The sequence below is a fragment of the Lemur catta genome, chromosome 8 (assembly GCF_020740605.2).
Source record: "Lemur catta isolate mLemCat1 chromosome 8, mLemCat1.pri, whole genome shotgun sequence".
In the NCBI taxonomy this organism is placed as follows: Eukaryota; Metazoa; Chordata; class Mammalia; order Primates; family Lemuridae; genus Lemur; species Lemur catta.
The window spans coordinates 46061611-46079598 of NC_059135.1; the positions used below are offsets into that span (position 1 = coordinate 46061611).

Here is a 17988-nt window from a genome sequence, read left to right on the forward strand (position 1 = left end):
TTCTATTCCTAGTTTGTGTTTTTTATCATGAGAGGGTGTTGAATTTTGTCAAATGCTTTTGCTATATCAGTTGAGATAATCATATTTTTTTCTCCTTCATTCTGTTAATGTGGTATATTACATTGATTTGTTTCATATGTTTAACCATCCTTGCATTCTAGGAATAAATCCCATTTGGTCATTGTGAGTAATCCTTTTAATATGCTATTGAATCTGGTCTGCTAGTATTTTAAGGATTTTTGCATCAGTATTCATAAGGCTTATTGTTCTGTAATTTTTTTGTAGTGTCTTAGTCTGGTTTTGGCATCAGGGTAATGCTGGCCTCATAGAATGAGTTAGGAAGTAACCCTTGAATGACTACTTTCATGAAGAAGCTTCAGTGATCTGAAATAACACAGTTCTGAAATACTTTGGTTCACTTAAGAGTGTTTGGAAATATGTTTCTATTAATGTATCTCTTGAGTTTATATTAGAATTTATTTTCCTTCCACTCATACATTGATGGCAAGTGTGTATATGTACTGGACAGCTTCAAAATAAATTTTTAAAGATGATCTTTAAGGGACCATGCTTTATGTGCTGCCAGTTGAGAATTGTCTATTTCAGCATAGATTTTTCTAAAGGTTAATATCCAGAGAAAAGAGAACATGTTTATTAGAATATATCTCCTAATGAATTCAGTGTATTTGAAATTTCTAAATGACATTTTTATATTTTGCATACAAATAAAATCCATAAATACAAATATAACACAATTTGGATTTCTAGAAGTTATCTAGTTAAAATATAATCTGAGCCAGGACCAGTGGCACATGCCAATATTTCCAGCTATTTAGGAGGCTGAGGGGAGGATTACTTGAGTGCAGAAGTTCAAATCTAGCCTGGGTAATACAGTGAGACCCCATCTCTTAAAAAAATTTAAAAAGTAAACATTTAAAATATAATCTAAGTTTAGGGTTGATTTTTTTTCCTTGTATGTTTGCAAATCTTGTTTTCCTTTTAGTCCATTTCTTCTGTTTGCCAGATTGATCAGGGCAGGAGCAGCTGATGTGGTCAATGGCACAGTTTGGAGTTTGATGGCACAGGACAGAGATGGGTGCCAGATGTAGAGCAGGCACATGGTGATGATAGAAATTTCCGGGTTTGGCATCATTGATCAAGAAGACCATGAGGACCCACATTGGCCAAAGGCCACCAGCTGTTGAGATTATGCTCACAGGAGATGAGCTGAAGTGTCATCACATTGGAATTGGAAGACCCTGTTACAGAGTAGTCCCATGCTTCCTTGTTAGCCCCTTTGGGACCTCCAAGGAGACCTGATTCTGTCAAGAGGCAAGAATCCACAGAGGCCATAGTTTAGCTCATTTCTCTGAAAATAGAGAATATGTATAATTAACTAAAAGTGTTCCACTTTAGCAGTGGAATTTTCATTAATACAATGTTAGTTCAAATTTATGTCAAGGGATTAAAAAAAAGTTAAAAATGAAAAATTAATTTCAGCTGAATTAAATTTATTAACATGGCCAGGTATTCATAAGGCTTATGTGGTCTATAAAATAAGACTGTGTCATTTGATTAGGAGAGCCAAAGCTCTTCCTTGCACTTAAGGTCTGAGGAAATCTTCTCCCATAGGGTTTATGAAGGGCTGGGCCGAGGCAATTTCCTCAATATATGTCACCCATAAATCCAATAGCAAGTAAGCAGACGGCATCACAACAAAGCTCATTTCAGTAAAAGCAATTTTATAGGAGTAGAGGGACTGTCAAAAACAAAACACCAAAAAAACACTGTCCAAATATTTATTCAGCTTAATGAATAATGTTTTGGTTTGGTCCAGGGTTAAAATCTAGACAAATTACAAAGATGAATAAAGTATATATATTTTTAGGCTATCATCCTCTGAGAATATTACTGAGCCTTTTTTTGAACCTGTGATTTTTTTTTTTTTTTTTAAGTCTAGTCAAGTGCAGTAGTGAGAAGAGGAAGGAGGAGAACAAATAGTCTGATCTGTACCTGACTTTAAACAATCAACTGATACAACTCACTATCTTCGGGCCAGCCTAAACTTCTGATTTTGCGGAGAGTTGGAGACAGTAAAATATATGGGTCATATTCTCTAGCATGGTCCTGGAACACAGAGTGATTTTGTTGATTAAAAGCAAATAGATTGACTTTTAAAATCAACCAGCACAAACAAACAAAACATGGTTAAAATCCTCTAATGAAAATGAAGGACTCAGAGTCCTACAGGACGTGCCGCCTCCTTATCCCCACTCTCCCAGCAAAGATAGTTCTGGGTCAGCTTCATCATAAACAAATGAAGGGTAGAGGCTCCAAAGCTCTCTGCCAATCATTGTCATGTTGGCACTTTCCTTTTAAAATTGCAATCTGAACAAGTTTTCCTTGAGGTTTCTTTCACTTTCAAATCCATGTAATTCCGGTGCTCATTAAAGTGCCTATCACCTGAGAATCAAATGCAATCGGCTCAAACCTCATTCTGTAAGTGAAGAAAGCCCCGTGTCTTTCTCATTCTCTCTGGGATGAGGTCGATTGCTAACGTTTTTCTGGTCCTTTGTGGCTCTGATTGCCGTGGAGTTCAGTCTATGTGCGAATTATCTTCTTGTGTCACATTTGCTATCTCTATCTTGTCCTATACTGCATCAGATTTGGGAGATGATGATTGTTCATTTGTGTCCAAACACACACAAAAAACCTACCCAAGGCAGCTTGCTTAAGTTTGGGAAGTGATGGATAGAAGTTTACCATCACAAAAATATAAATAACTTGCAGTTAAATATTAGGCATCCCTATTTTAAGTCCAAAGATCTTACTTTTAACTGGCTCTGCTGGTAAAAACTGATAGAATTTTAAAAATTACATTGATTTATTTTGAATTTTGCCTTTATTCAAAAATTTTTTTTTTCCTGTCAGCCTTTACATCTTTCCTATTTTTTTCTATTAAGAAAAACATGATAAAGCCATTAAAGCCTTAGGTGGTTGGTCTTTTAGTCTAATTAGTCTAACAGTTATAATTTTAGTATAGTTTACATATTAAGGGTTGTTTTCAAATGTGCACATTTATATTTTGAATTGGAGCAATGAATAAGATGTGAATTTTCAAGAAAAGAACAAATTTGCAGCACAAGGGGGACGAAAGGAACTCTCAAATACTTGAGATTCTAAGACTAATTGACAAAGAATTATCAGATAATGTGGATTTATAAATGTGAGCCTTAGAACTGTTTCTATTTTTATTTGAAAGTGAGTTAAGTTTTTTCACATTCTAATGTTCTGAACACAGTTGAGCACAGTATAATTTTTTATTCTTAGTAATGGAAAAGTCACCGTAACTTTATTGACTAATAGGCAACATGGGTTAATTTACCTAACACATGGTTTGTATCAGGAACTGTGCTAAGTGCTGGAAATATAAAAATGAATGAGATATAATCCTGTATAGAACTCTTCTGTCCTGGAGACAGATAAGACAACTCATTATATTATAAATGTGTTAAGGGCCACAATGAAGATATAAATAAACTGACAGTGAACACAACCATTGATCATTGATTAAGAAATTCAAATCTTTAAAAAATGAATTGAGGATCGCTTAAGCCCAGGAGTGTGAGGTTGCTGTGAGCTAGGCTGACGCCACAGCACTCACTCTAGCCTGGGCAACACAGCAAGACTCTGTCTCAAAAAAAAAAAAAAAAGAATTGATTAAGACCAATATGTAGTCATTGATAAGCCTAATATGAAGTCATTGTGGCAAAAGTAATCTAACACAGTCTTTTGTGGAGAAAGTCAGTGAAGGTCTTAGCAGTAGTCTGTAGATATGAAGAAAAAGATTTTAAAAACAACAAGAAGAAAAGCTCTAAAGCCTTATGTTCAAGTAATGTGGTTACAGACGTGCGCTATCAGTGCCTGGGTTGTTTTTTTTTTTTTTTTTTTAATACTCCTGAGCTCAAGCGATCATGCATGAGCCACTGCACTTTGCTAGTTTCCATTAAATTCTGAATGACTACTAGCACTGCTTAACTCCTCAAAGGATGTTAACATGTTAAAAGAAAATCTTATAAAACCAAACCTCCAATTTTATCAAACTTAAAACTAAAAACTTAAGTATATGGAAACATAGTTATCATGTAAAATTTGCTTAATAAAGGAATAGGAAAAATTACTATTTATCTTAAAACTGGAGCATGCTAGTTTGACATTTTGAGCCATTTCCTTTCCAGCAGGTATCAGTATGAAAAACTTACCACGAGTGAATGTCTGCAGACATAACAAACTGTAGCATTGAACACTCAAACTTTACCCAATAGAACAAGCAGAGAATATTGAAATGATCAAACAAAAAAGAGAAATTGAAAATATAAAAGAATAGAGTACTATCCAAAAAGGATAGCACTGTTATGAGTATGTATGTGTGAATTTCATTTTAAAAAAGTTCATCCTCCTTAGGACTTGTTCCTTAGTCTGAGAATTGAAAGGCTTTATTAAATAGGTCTGGGTGGGCCCCAGGCCTGGATTTCCTTTAGAAGTCCCTTCACTTATTCTAAGGTGTTGCCAGGGCCAAGAACCATGGACGTGCAAGATGTGAGCAGCACAGTTTGATTTAATGAACATGTGCAGAACCCTGCATGCCACACTTACCAAAGACACCTTTGCAGGGATTAATTATAGGTGACAGAACATTCTATGTTCTTGTAATTTTAAATATTCTTAAGGATTAACCAGGACCTATTTCTGAGTTACATAAAATTATCACTTATTTTCCATGAGTTTTACCACACCACTGGTTCAGACGATCCTGGTGAAGGTTGACAGAGGCCTTCCAAGGTTTCCCTTACAGTTTCTTTTCAACTATTAATAACATCAGCTCCAACTCACAGTTACCGCCCTTTCAGCAGAGAGCAAGCTAGAATTATCTCTTTAGAAACAATTCATTCTGTTTATTCTTGGGAAGTGTGATACCAGACAGTCTTCCCATGGGCTTCTCACTGGCCTCTGTAGCATTTTTAGCCTAAGGGAGGTATATATTTTTGAAGGTCGTTACTTTTATATCTAAAAAATAATGTCTCATATAAGAAAATTATATTTCTGCTTCAGTGGTTGACATAATATCTTCAGAAGAGTAGTTAAGTGTATTCATTGTCAAGTTATTATATATTTCAAATCCTTCAGCTAGAAAGAAGCCCTTTGACTGTTTTGTATAACAAGACTTGTTTGGAGAAACAATTTAGGTAGCTTTGTCAGATCTTATGTGATTATATTTAAAGTGCTAAATGAAGATTTGCTAAATGTTTCCAATAAAATATTGAATTAAGTTTTCATGCTGTTAACATTTCTTCCTTTACCAAATTATAGAGCAATCATTATTTTTAAAACTTAAATCTTAATGATAATAGCTGACATTTATTAAGCATTTACTATGTGCCACTTTTATAAGCAAGTTTTATGAATTCACTCATTAAATCCTCATAATGATAGCATCAAGAACTATGAATATGTTTTCATGTAAAAGAATAAAATTACTTATGAGTTTTGTTGTAAGGTTTGAGGAGTGAAAACAAAGCATGACTTAGCACCTAGTAAAATTAAGTTAATATTATTATTATAACCATCAACATCTCTTAGCATATACAACAGAAAATTAAGGCTTAAATAGTTTAAAGATTTGTTAAACTAGTCAGTGGTGGAGAAAATGGGAACAAATCTGTATGTGTCTGAATCCAGAGCATGAACCTTTAACTGATGTGCTATTCCCACCAGGTATTGGTATACTCTACAATACTTAAGTATCTCCTAGATAGGTTATTAAGTATGAAATATCTGATTTCCTTAAGTACTAAGTTTGACAGTTGATGTCTCTGACGTTTCACTTTGACACTTCTTGTTTTATTTTTATTGTGAAGGTACATCCTCAGTCTTTCAAACACACATTTTGGCTTGTGATTATCTTTAAAATTTTTTTTAGAGCAATTTTTGTGAAACCATGGATAAGTCAAAAATTCATGTTATTTTCGAATATGAGTTCCATTGTGGAACCAACGCAGCACAAACAGCTTGAAATATCAGCAAAGTGTTTGGGAAAGATGTGGCTAATGAATGAAAGTACGTGATGGTTTGAGAAGTTCCATTCTGGTGATTTTAATCTTGAACATGAGCCACGTGGGCGACCTGAGACTAAAGTGGATAATGATGAGTTAAAAGCTGTAGTGGAAGCAAATCCATCTCAACGTATGTGTGAATGAGCACCAAGGTTTGACATTACTATTCCAACAACAATGGACATTTGAAACAAATTGGCAAGGAAAAGAAGCTGGATACATGGGTATTACGTGAATTAAACAAGTGTCAGAAGAGAAATCGCCTCAAAGCTTGCCTTTCTTTGCTGTCACAACATAAAGGTGAACCATTTCTATACTATATTGTTACATGGGATGAAAAATGGATTCTTTTTGACAGTCGCAAGCATTGAGCACAATGGTTGCATAAAGATGAAGTGCCGAAACACCAATCCAAAACCAAATATTCACCAAAAAAGCTAATAGTGTCTGTCTGGTGGTCCAGTGCTGGTATTATCCATTACAGCTTCGTGAAACCTAGTCAGTCAATTATAACGGATGTCTACTGCAACCACTTGGACGAAATGATGAGGATGTTTGTCAATTAAGCAGCCGAGATTGGTCAACAGGGACAGGCCAATCCTCTTGCAAGACAATGCTCCACCATATGTCACACAAACAATGCTGCTCAAACTCTAGATGCTGGACTTAGAAACTCTCTGTCATCCACCGTGTTCACCAGACTGACTACCACTTCTTACAGGCTTTGGACCCCTTCTTGCAAAGAAAAATATTTAATTCTCAACAAGCTGTGGAAAATGCCTTTCATGATTTCATGGCCACTCGCTCTCTAGGCTTCTTTGCTGCTGCCATAAACAAGCTACCATTCAGATGGCAAAACTGTGTCAATAGTTTAGGCACATACTTTGATTAATTGTACTGCTTCTTGTTTGAGATACAATAAACTAAACTTTTGATTCAAAATAGGACATTTCATATTTAATGACCTAATATTTACTGTACAGTTGAGACTCTACCCGGAACAAAGGACTTCAGGCATTTGTTAGGAAGTATCCCTATCATCTTGTGTGACAATCAGCCCTCTCTAGTGTTCTTTTCCCAACATTATGATTCAGAACTTTAGACTCTTGAGCCAGGTGATATTTAGGGTGAGCAGTAATACTATAATGCATTTCTCAAAAAAAAAAAAAAAAATTCCTCACGATTGTCAGATTGTCACTATTAGAGTTTTCTCCAATGCCTTGGGATCAATTGGATGTGCGTTATGGAAAAGATGACAGACATTTCTTTTTGTTAACCTAAAGGAATTTTAAAAACACATATAAACACACTGGTTTGTAACTGATTACCAGGCTTTACGTTTAGCAGAATGTCCTAAGCAAAATACAAATTCTGTAAGCCTACAGGAGAAATTAAAAGTTGAATCAATCCTTAGACACGAGTATAATGGATTTTCGCTAACAACTTTTGTCACTGAAAAGAAATGAAGTAAAAAATAATAAAGCAGCACTCTCACAGTATGCGCAAGGAGGAAATACATAATATTTCATACTAAGCAACAGATCATTATTAAGCCCCCTGGCATTCATTAGACTACCATTAATGGTAATGAAATTGTGGTATTTATACAGATATTATATGTAACTCTAGGAATTTTATTATAATCTTGTATGAATATATTTGTTGCTGTTTGAGGCAGGTAGTTGGATATTTGCAATGGCTTCAGCATCATAATCAACCATTTTTTTCCTCCTTATTTATCATTAAAGCAAACGTCTATTTTTTACATTTAAAAAATGCTTATGTGGAAAATTATGTATTTTGAAAAAGTACATTTTCTGTTTCTACTGTTTATGTACCTTAGTTCTTTTTCCAATGAAAAGAGAAGAGATGGGCAAAGGTGAAGCCTGTTTGTGTGGTCAGATTCCTGGGCCCTTTGCAGCATCCAGTGCCAGGCTTTGGTCTCTTGTACCTTGGTGCCTTCCCACTTGCCAATTAAGTCACAAAGCAGGGAGCTTCCTTTGACCTATAGTGCCCCTCATCTCTTGTTTGCCCAGTGAAATCCAGTTTGAAGTTCAAGGTCTGGTACAAACCAGAGAATCCTCTGCAAAGCTGACTGTACCACGTAGCACAATCAGGCCACTTCCTGGCACTGTTCACGCTCTGCACATCATCATTTAAATTCTAATTGTGAGCTCACATAGTTGATACTTTACTAGACTGTAATTCTTTTTAGCACAGAGATTGTTAAGCACTTGGAATAGGGGTTCATGTATAGTAAGTGCTCGATAAATGTTTATTAGTTTCTATTAATATACCACTTGGCACAGTGCCTGACTCAGCAAATGCTGGGTGAGACAAACTGATTATTTTGCTTGTCTGTATTATTTTAGGCATCGTCTTAGTTGCTTTTGACATAAACCAACTAACTCATTAAATCTTTATCACAATAGTTTTATTGTGGTCAAGATTTTTTTTTTTTTGATCTCCATAGATGTCTGGCTAAGGAAACAACTCTGAGAGATTGGTTAAGGTGGGTCAGGTGGTTATAAAGTACTGAGCCAAGATTTAAATCAAGGATTTGCTAATTCAGAAACCCATTTTTTTTTTTTTTTACTACACTGCACTGCCTCTCAGCAGAAAGATTTAAACAATCTTTTTTTTTTTTTTTAAGAGTAGTATTGTTTTCTTGAAAGGCAGGGTGTAATGGACTAGACTATATATTTGGGACTAAATATATTGTCCAGTACATTAAAAAAGGCTGTGGTATCACTTGAAAGGAGTTCATCAAGGAGCCATGCAGGCTGAAGAATTTCTAGAAGTTAAGAAGTCGATGGAATTGGTTAGTAAGGAAAGCCAGCTGGTGGTGAAACTTTAATGTTGGCAAAGGAGAGGGTCCCCTGAAATCTGATAGGACTGATAGGCTCCAAACCGGTCTGATGCCCAGCTTTTACCAGTGTGGTGTTTTTTGTTTTTATCAAAAGGAAAAGTGTCATTCTTTAGACACTTCTAAATTATCTGCATGTCTTATCAAAAATAAAGATTTCCAATTTTATAATACATAAAGAATCAAAAGACTCAAGTTCAAACTCCACAAATTGTTGTTTTGAGGCTTTTTAAATTGTTCACCACATATATTAGTGACTCTGTCAGCAGTGGGGTGACTTACTTAGCCCTGGCCCACCAGATGTGTGGGAAAGATGTCACCCTAGATAGCTTGGCTAGGTTCTCTATTTATCTCCTTTTACTTAAATGAACAGAAAATACATTGGTGGGTTTATGAATGAGTCATTGTGACTGATGGGATTTTTATTTGGATAAATCTGAGTTTGGTTCCTAGCTTTTCCACTTATGAATACTTAGCTGTATACCTTATCTTCTGCAAACCTTTGGCCTCCTATCTGTAAAATTAAGTTGATAATGTCAGTCTTGATAAATTATTAATATACTTAAATATATAATGTATATAAAATAGCAGGTACTCAATGAAGGGTAACTCTTACTATTATTGCATAACTATCCAAGTTTTTGTTGAGCTTTGATAGGACCCATAGCCTCAAACCCTTTAGCCCTTCAAGACTAAGTTTAAGCATCATCTTTGCAGAGGAGAGGGTGAGAGGGATTTTATATTAATAGAATTAATCATTATCACCATCATTGTCATGATTTCTTGGTGTATCAGGAAGCATACCAAGTGTTTCACATACACCAACAGCTGTTAATTTCACAACATCCCAGAGACAGGTACTATCATCACCATTTTACAGATGGGAGAAAGGAGACACAAACAGGGTGAAGAATTTGTTCAAGATCATATAGCTAGAAAGTTGTGGAAGTGGGATTCAGACTCGGGGGGCAATCTGGGCCTGCAGTCCATGTTCTTAACCCACCATGCTCTCCTGACACCTTAAAAGTTAGGAGGCATGTTCCATAGCCAGTAATGTTGCTGCAAAGAGAATCTAATTTTAAACCTGGTGAAATCTACTAGCTGCTATCTTTGGTATATTGGTCAGATTGTGCTACCCTTTTAACTCATCCCTTGGTTGCTTATGTAATTGGGCATCAAATATATCAAAACTCAAAAAGTGATAGGTGTCAATAACATAATTTATAGTTAATACAAATGTGATCTGTGTTCTGTGTGTTTGAGGGCTGGTTGGTTCTAAAATATTGTTCTATTATATATTTGACTTTTAGTTAAAACAACAACTCTAAGCTTTGCTCATGTTCATGTTACACAGATGATACCATTCTCCTATAGTTGACTGGCATGTTCATAAGTAACGATTGAAATTAATTTGACAGTTTTAGAGCCGTCAGACCCAGGAGATGAGAGAAAAACATTAAAATGTTTATATCATGAAATCAGCTGAATCAAGAGAAAGAGAATGATGACTCAGGTTTCTTATGCTGGTGGATTTGAGAGCCTGGAACAGAAATAAAGGAGGGGGTTTAGGGAGAACAATAAGGAGTTCTCCTCTGACATAAGATGAATTTAAGTTTCCTTTGAGGTATAGAGGTGAAGACACTTTGAGAAGTTCCTTAAAGTTGGCTCTTGTGTTTTTTCAACCCATTTCCATTAATATGGGAGCACTTCTTCATTTTTTGGCATAATAGGATTTTCTAGGCTTATCTCATACCTTCCCTGTACCAGTCCTGGAATCAGCCATTTCTCTAAGGAATTATGGTTTCTTCTGGTGGGCAGTGGTATTGGGAAACCAAGATCTGGAAACTAGGTATGATCATTGCTGTTCAGATGTCATAACTTCTAGGCTCATGTAGCAGAGTTAGGAAAAAATGGATTAGGAAACATGAGTTTATATTGATTTCTCTAATTTCTATCCAGTCCTACAGGGTGCTTCCTATTTCTTTCCTCCCTATTGTGTCTCCCTTTGTCCATAGGGAGAACTATGGCTCCCAACAACACATCTGCCCATTTGCTCAGTCATGTGATGCACACAGACTAATTTCAGAATAGTGGTGTCTATATCATTATGAAAAATAAACCCACTAAAATGGGTTCAAGATTTATTGGCAGTTCTTTTTTTTTTTTTTTTTTTTTCGCCCCCTAGACTAAAGGTATATATTTCAAGTATGGTGCTCAAAAGTTACTTGGATTAGCTTTTATTCCCTTCATGATAGTTATATTATTCATTTGAAATACAGTTGGCTTTGTTTCTATTTGTATTCAGCTTTCATTTTTTTTCTCTCCATCATCTTCATTGATTACATTATAAATGTATTTTTGAATATGTAGGACATTAACATGTTTCCAAAAGAAAAAAACACTTTTTCCTGTATCATTTTCACCTCATCCTTCTTACCCTTTATAAGTAACCAATTGCATTGGTTTCTGGTTTATCTTACTTATATTCCTCTTTGAAAAATTACCAGATATATGTATTTTTTAAATTTTCCTTCTTTCTTATGCTAAAAGTAATATATGTAGATTTGTTGCCATTTTGCTTTTTTACTTAGCAACATATACTGGAAATAACTCTGTATCATTTCATAGAGAGCTTCCTTATTTTTTTAACAGCTGTGGAAGACTCCATTATGTTGTCCATACCATATTTTATTTAACACTCTCCCATGTGCGGACATTTTGATAGTTTCTAATATCTGTGATTATAAAAAATGCATCAATAAATAATTTTGTGCATATTGTGTCTTGAGGGTAAATTTCTAGAAGTGGAATTCTGGGATAAAGCTAAGTGCATGTGTTGTTGGTTTGATATTGACAAATTCCCTTCCATGGAATTTATACCATTTTTCATATTTACCAGCAATGTATAAAAGTATCTGTTCCTTCACAGCCTCAACAAGAGATTGTACTTTCATGCTTTAGAATTTTTCCAATGCAATAGGTGGAAAATGAATCTCAGTATGGTTCTAATTTATGTTTTAAAAAGTGAGCAGAGTTGAACATAGTTTCATGTGTCTAAAGGCTGTTTTTGATATCTTGTGAATTGTTTTTATATCATTTGCCTATTTTCTATAATACTTTTGGCCTTTTGTTCCCTTCACTTTTTACAAATTCTTTATATTTTATGGATATTGGTCCTTTTCTGTGATACATATTGCAAATAGTTTTCTCCCAACATACAACTTCTCTTGATTTTTCCTAGTGATTTTTTTCATGCAAAGTTTTAATTTAAAACCTTCTATGTAGTTAAATGTACTCATTTTCTTTATTGCATCTGAATTTTGAGTCATGGGAGAAAGACTCTCTTTATACCTAGTTTATAGATAAATTCACCGATGTTTTCTTCTAGTACTTGTATAGTTTAATTTTAGATCTCTAATCTATTTGAGGTTTATTTTGTGTGTGGTATAATGTATTGTCCCCATCTTTTTTCAAATAGTTATCCAGTTGTCCTAACACAATTTATTACAAAGTCTATTTTTGTCCCAGATAGACTGGGACAAAATGGATTAAATATTAAAATATTAAGACCTGAAACTGTAAAACTACTAGAAGAAAACATAGAGGAAAAAGCCATGCCGTTGGTCTGGGTAATGATTTTTGTATATGAACCCAAAAGCACAAGTAACAAACGTGGAAGTAGATACATGGGATTACATCAAACCAAAAAGCTTCTGCACAGCAAAGAAAGGAATTAACTGAGTGAAGAGATAACTCAGGGAATTGGAGAAAATATTTGCAAATCACACATCTGATAAGGGGTTAATATTCAAAATATGTAAGGAACTCAATTCAATAGCAAGAAAACAAATAACCTGATTGTAAAATGGACAAAGGACCTGAACAGACATTTCTCCAGAGAAGACATACTAATGATCAACAGGTACATGAAAAACTGCTCATTACTAATCATCAGGGAAATGCAAATTAAAACCACACTGAGATATCACCTCACACCTGTTAATAATAGCTGTTATCAAAAAGATAAAAGATAACAAGTGTTGGCGGGGATATGGACAAAAAGGAACACTTGTACACTGTTGGTGGGAATGTAAATTTGTACAGTCATTATGAAAAAAAGTATAAAAGTTCCTCAAACCATTAAAAATAGAACTACAATAGCATCCAGCAATCTCAGTACTAGGGATATAGCCAAAGGAAATGAAATCAGTGTGTTGAAGTGATATCTGCACTACCATGTCTATTGCAGCATTATGCACAGTAGCCAAGATATGGAATCGCCCTAAGTGTCCATCAATGGACGAATGATAAAATATATACAATGGAATATTATTCAGCCTTCAAAAGTGGGAAATTCTGTCATTTTCAGCAATGTGGATGAACTTGGAGGAAGTTATGCTGAGTGAAATAAGCCAGGTATAGAAAGACAAATATCACATGATCTCACTTATATGTAGAATGTAAAAAAGTTGGACTCATGGAAGTAGAGAATAGAATGGTGGTCACCAGGGGCTGGGAATAGTGTGGGGGGTTGGAAAGATGTTGGTCAACGGATACAAAATTTCAGTTAGAGGATAAGTTCAACAGGTCTATTGTACAACATGGTGAGTAGAGTTAACAATATACTTGAAAATTGCTAAGAGTGGATTTTATGTGTTCTGATCACAAAATGATAAGTAAGTGAGGTAATACATATGTTAATTAGCTCAATTTAGCCCTCCTACAGTGTATATATAGTTCAAAATGTGTTATACATGATAAATATATGCAATTCTTTTTGTCAGTTGAAAAATAAAAATCCTCTGTAATTGGTCTTTAATATGTATTACTGTACGCAAATCTTTTTAAGACTTTATTTTTACAATGGAACATATGTTCTTGGAAAAAATCAGTGCTTTTTTTTTTTGAGGCCCTGTAGATAAGTAAAAACTTCTCTTAAAAGTAACAATTACTTATATATGATCCAGAAATAATACTTTGCAAAAGCTTTCTAACTGATAAGATCATTAAATTAAAACATATTCATGAAATTGCTCTCTAATATTTTGTAGTTTCATAGTTTGTGAAGGGTTAAATGTATAATTATTTTATCACAAATTGGAGTTTTTATGAAGTTAATCATATTTAAATGCTAATTATTTTAACTAATTCTGTACTTCTGAGTAGGAATATTTCCTAAAGCTAGTTACATATATCTCTTTTCAGTCTGGATTTAATTATGAAAAGTGATATAGTTAAATAGATCTATAGCATCTTCCAAAATGAATAAGAATTTATTATATCATGATAAAAAAATGTTAAAGATAAATGGATGGTATATTTGGCTGAATTTTATCTTTGCTGTCCTCTGTGCTTGTTCACTCTTGCTCTGTCTAAACAGTCTCAGCTCCTTTATTGTTTAAATTCTGAAGTATTGAGCTGATTATTCTGGCAGCAGGTGATATTTTCTACTAATTGCTGTTCAGTCAGTTTCAGCTATTAGAAATAGAGATATGTTTACACTGGTGGACTGTATGTGAATTTAGAAGGTTATATGGCTTTGTTTTTACTTTAAGTAGACTATGGCATTAAAATTATTTTCATCAGTATTTGTAAAGATCTGCATCAATAAGCATTTGTTGATACTAAAGTGGAATTGATGCATTTTAATATAAATTGCCTGACATAAAATATCTCCAACTCTGAGCTCTACTGGGAAGTTGTCAAATCTTATGTATGAAAGGCTTTTACCATCACTGTTACACATTAACTGGGCGTAGTTTAATATTAATAGCCCCTGAGGCTTGTGCTTAACTGAAGATTTTATTCTTATGTTTGGGTTTTATCTTTGCAACAATTTGGTTGCTTTTCTGTGTAAAAGAGTTGTGCATATACACAAGATTATGACAAGGTTCTGGGCTCTTAACTTTGATGAACACCATTCCATTTCCATCGTGCTGCTCTCAAAACAGCACAGATGTGAGTCTGGGAGTGGCGTCCCTGCTGCTCTCACGAGCCTTTGTTTGGAGAACACCCTGATTAACCCCCACCCTTCATGGTTCATTGACTCACTGATAGATCAAGTTTAAACTAGTACATATTAGCACATTTGTTACTAACAGAGGAACAGTTGGCCATTCTGTTTTACATTGCTGGTTCATTGCAAACTGGCGTGCTAAAAAGGTCTATACTCTAGAGTATGAATTGGGAAGTTACCAAAGGACTTAGAACCAAGTCATTTGCATATTAATGTCAAATCATATCTATATTTTAATCTTGGGTTGTCTATTTGGGGGGGATGCTTACACTATTGTAAAGTTATGAATAAATGATAAATACCACTTTGAAATTCATTTTTTTTCAAGGAGTTTAGGGGATTTAGGTGTCTTGATATAGGTTTCATATCAAACAGTTTGTCATAATTGGATGAGAGGAGAGAAAGTCATGATTACCTGATACCTTGTGTTGTCTCATTTTAAAAATGTTTTTCGTAGAGCGTTTTGTAGCTAGTGATTTTATGTTAAGTCCTTACGGTGTGATATATTTCTATATTACGTGGAAATGTTTATTGTTTGGATAAGAGGGCTGGAGTGTGTGTGTCTGTTTTCTCATAAAAAAAAATTAAACTGAGCCCTCTTTATCAATTTTTTTTTAATACCTAAAGAACTTTTTTTTTCTTTCTTCTTAACCTAGTTTTCAAAGTCTCTAAATGCTTTTCCTATGGTTATAGTTCTTTTCATGGGAGATAAGTTGATTTAAGCACTTGGCAGTTTCAACTGGTGAGTTTTGTCTTGGCTTCATCTTTCCTTACCGGTGTGTTCCCTGGGCCACCTGCTTCTTTGCATTTTCCTTTCTCTTGCGAGATGATGAAGCTGAAGTGCCCCAATGGGGCTGAGGGACGTTACAAGTCCAAGCCTAGAATAAAGCAATGAGGTTGCTTTTCAAAACACACTAGTGTCACATAGACTAAAGACTGTTTCTTTCAGGCCCACTATCTGATTTTTATTATAACTGATTTGTTTCTGGAAGGCAAACTGATTAAAGTTTGGAGCAAAAGAGTCACTATTTATTTTCAATGTTGATGTAAATTTAATTTAGGAACTTAATTTAGAAAAGATTTTACCAGCTCTTAAATATGATTTTTTGACTGACTTTAAGTCTGTAGATACAAGGAGTAGGTATGATATATGTATTGTATTACTTTTTCTTTTTGTTAAAGCTTAACCTGGAAGTAATATAAGAGGTTGTTAGTTTTTTCATGCTAAATGTTTTTTTCCAAAGGATTTAGATGTCTATCACAAGACCTACTTTCATAAATCTTTGGTTCTTTATTAAGTATTTTCCTTAGCTTTTTTGTTTTATTTTAGGAATTAATATAAGTGGTTATAATTTTGCACTTGTTTTATGTTACAGCAATTTAAAGAAAAAGCTTTTTGCTTAAATGATTATTTGGCAATATTGACCTTTTGTTTTCTTTAATGCAACTGAAATTGCAGTTTTATGACTTATCTTTAATTTTTGTGTTTTTAAGGAAAGAATATTATAATAATTCAGTATGTATATTTATTGGAAATCTCTGTGCCAGACATTATTATAGGAACTAGTAAATGTAGCAGAGAGCAGAATCAGTTTTTGACTTCCAGGCTCTTATATCCTATTGGCAGAGGGGGAATTAAAAAAATCAAATAAGTATATTTTTATTATGTCAAATGATGATGTACTACCAGGCAATGCATGAAAATATTTGCTATTGAATACAGAGTGGTCAAGGAAGGATTCGTTAACTGTGGAGTTTTAGAAGAAAGCTGAAAGTAATGGCGAAAGGGAACTATTAGTACATGGATATCTGAGGAAAAAAACATTGCAAGCAGAGGAAACAAAGTATAAAGAATTGAGCAAGAAGGGCATGTTCTACAGATTCTACAGATGTCAGTCAGCATTGTTGCAGAGCAATACTAGGGCTTTGCAATGGAGGCATAAACAAAGTGGCACTGGTGCAGGGATGGGAGGAGTACGTAGGTTTAATAAGCACTTCTGCTCACCAAGGCTGAATGGACTGGCACCATTGCCAAGTGTTCTAACTACAAACAGATCAACCTTGAGCCCTGAATATGGCACTATCCCAGAGCAACCAGCCAACTACCTGGTGGCAGGTTGATTACATTGGACCCTTTCCATTGAAGGCCAGTGGTTTGCCCTTGCTGCTTGGCATGCTTACTCTAGGTATGGATTTGCAGTCCCTGCCTACCGTATTTCTGTCAAGACTACCATTGGTGACCTTACTAAAGGCCTTGCTCAATAAATTGACATCATATACGATATTGCTTTTGATCAACGGGCTCATTCACGTGAGAGGAAGTGAGGCAATTGAATGACAACTATGAGATTCACTGGTCTTAGTCCATGTTCCTATTGTATCATACTGTATCTAGCTGGGAGATAAAACCTTGTAATATTAAAGTAGTTCCAAAAACAGAACATAGAGGTCTATGAATCAAAGAATGGAAGTAGAAGTGTCATCTCTTACCTTCAGATCCAATGACCCATTAAAAAATATTTTTACTTCCTACCTCTGCAACTTTGAACTCTGCTGATATAGAGGCTTTAGTATGAGGGAAGAATAATTTCACATGGGAACATGACAACTGTTCAGTTGAACTGGACATTTAGAATAACCTGGCCACATTACTGAACCATGTAACTGGCCCATCAAATGAAAACAAAAAAAAAGATGCTATGCTGGCAAGGATGATTAGTTCTGATTATTAGGGGAAATAGTGTTGCTACTACCACTCAGTAGAAGGACTACGTCTAGAACCCAGGAGGCAACCTTGCCTGCCTCCTAGTAGCAGGATGAAATGAATGAGTATGTTGTCTAGGAAAATAAAAATGGCTAAACTGACCCCAGAAGACAGAAAATCTAAACAGACCAATTGCCATGAAAGAAACTAAGTTTTTTGTATTCCTAAAAAAGTACCAGACTCTGATATTTTCACAGGGATGTCTACCATACCTGTAAGAAACAGGAAA

The 17988-nt window shown here is 34.7% G+C and overlaps 1 protein-coding gene across 2 annotated transcripts in view; it reads left to right on the top strand.

The window, feature by feature from the left end:
• The window catches only part of CERKL (ceramide kinase like), a 92941-nt gene that overhangs the window by 40846 nt on the left and 34107 nt on the right, over nucleotides 1–17988 (top strand). The window lies entirely within an intron of this gene.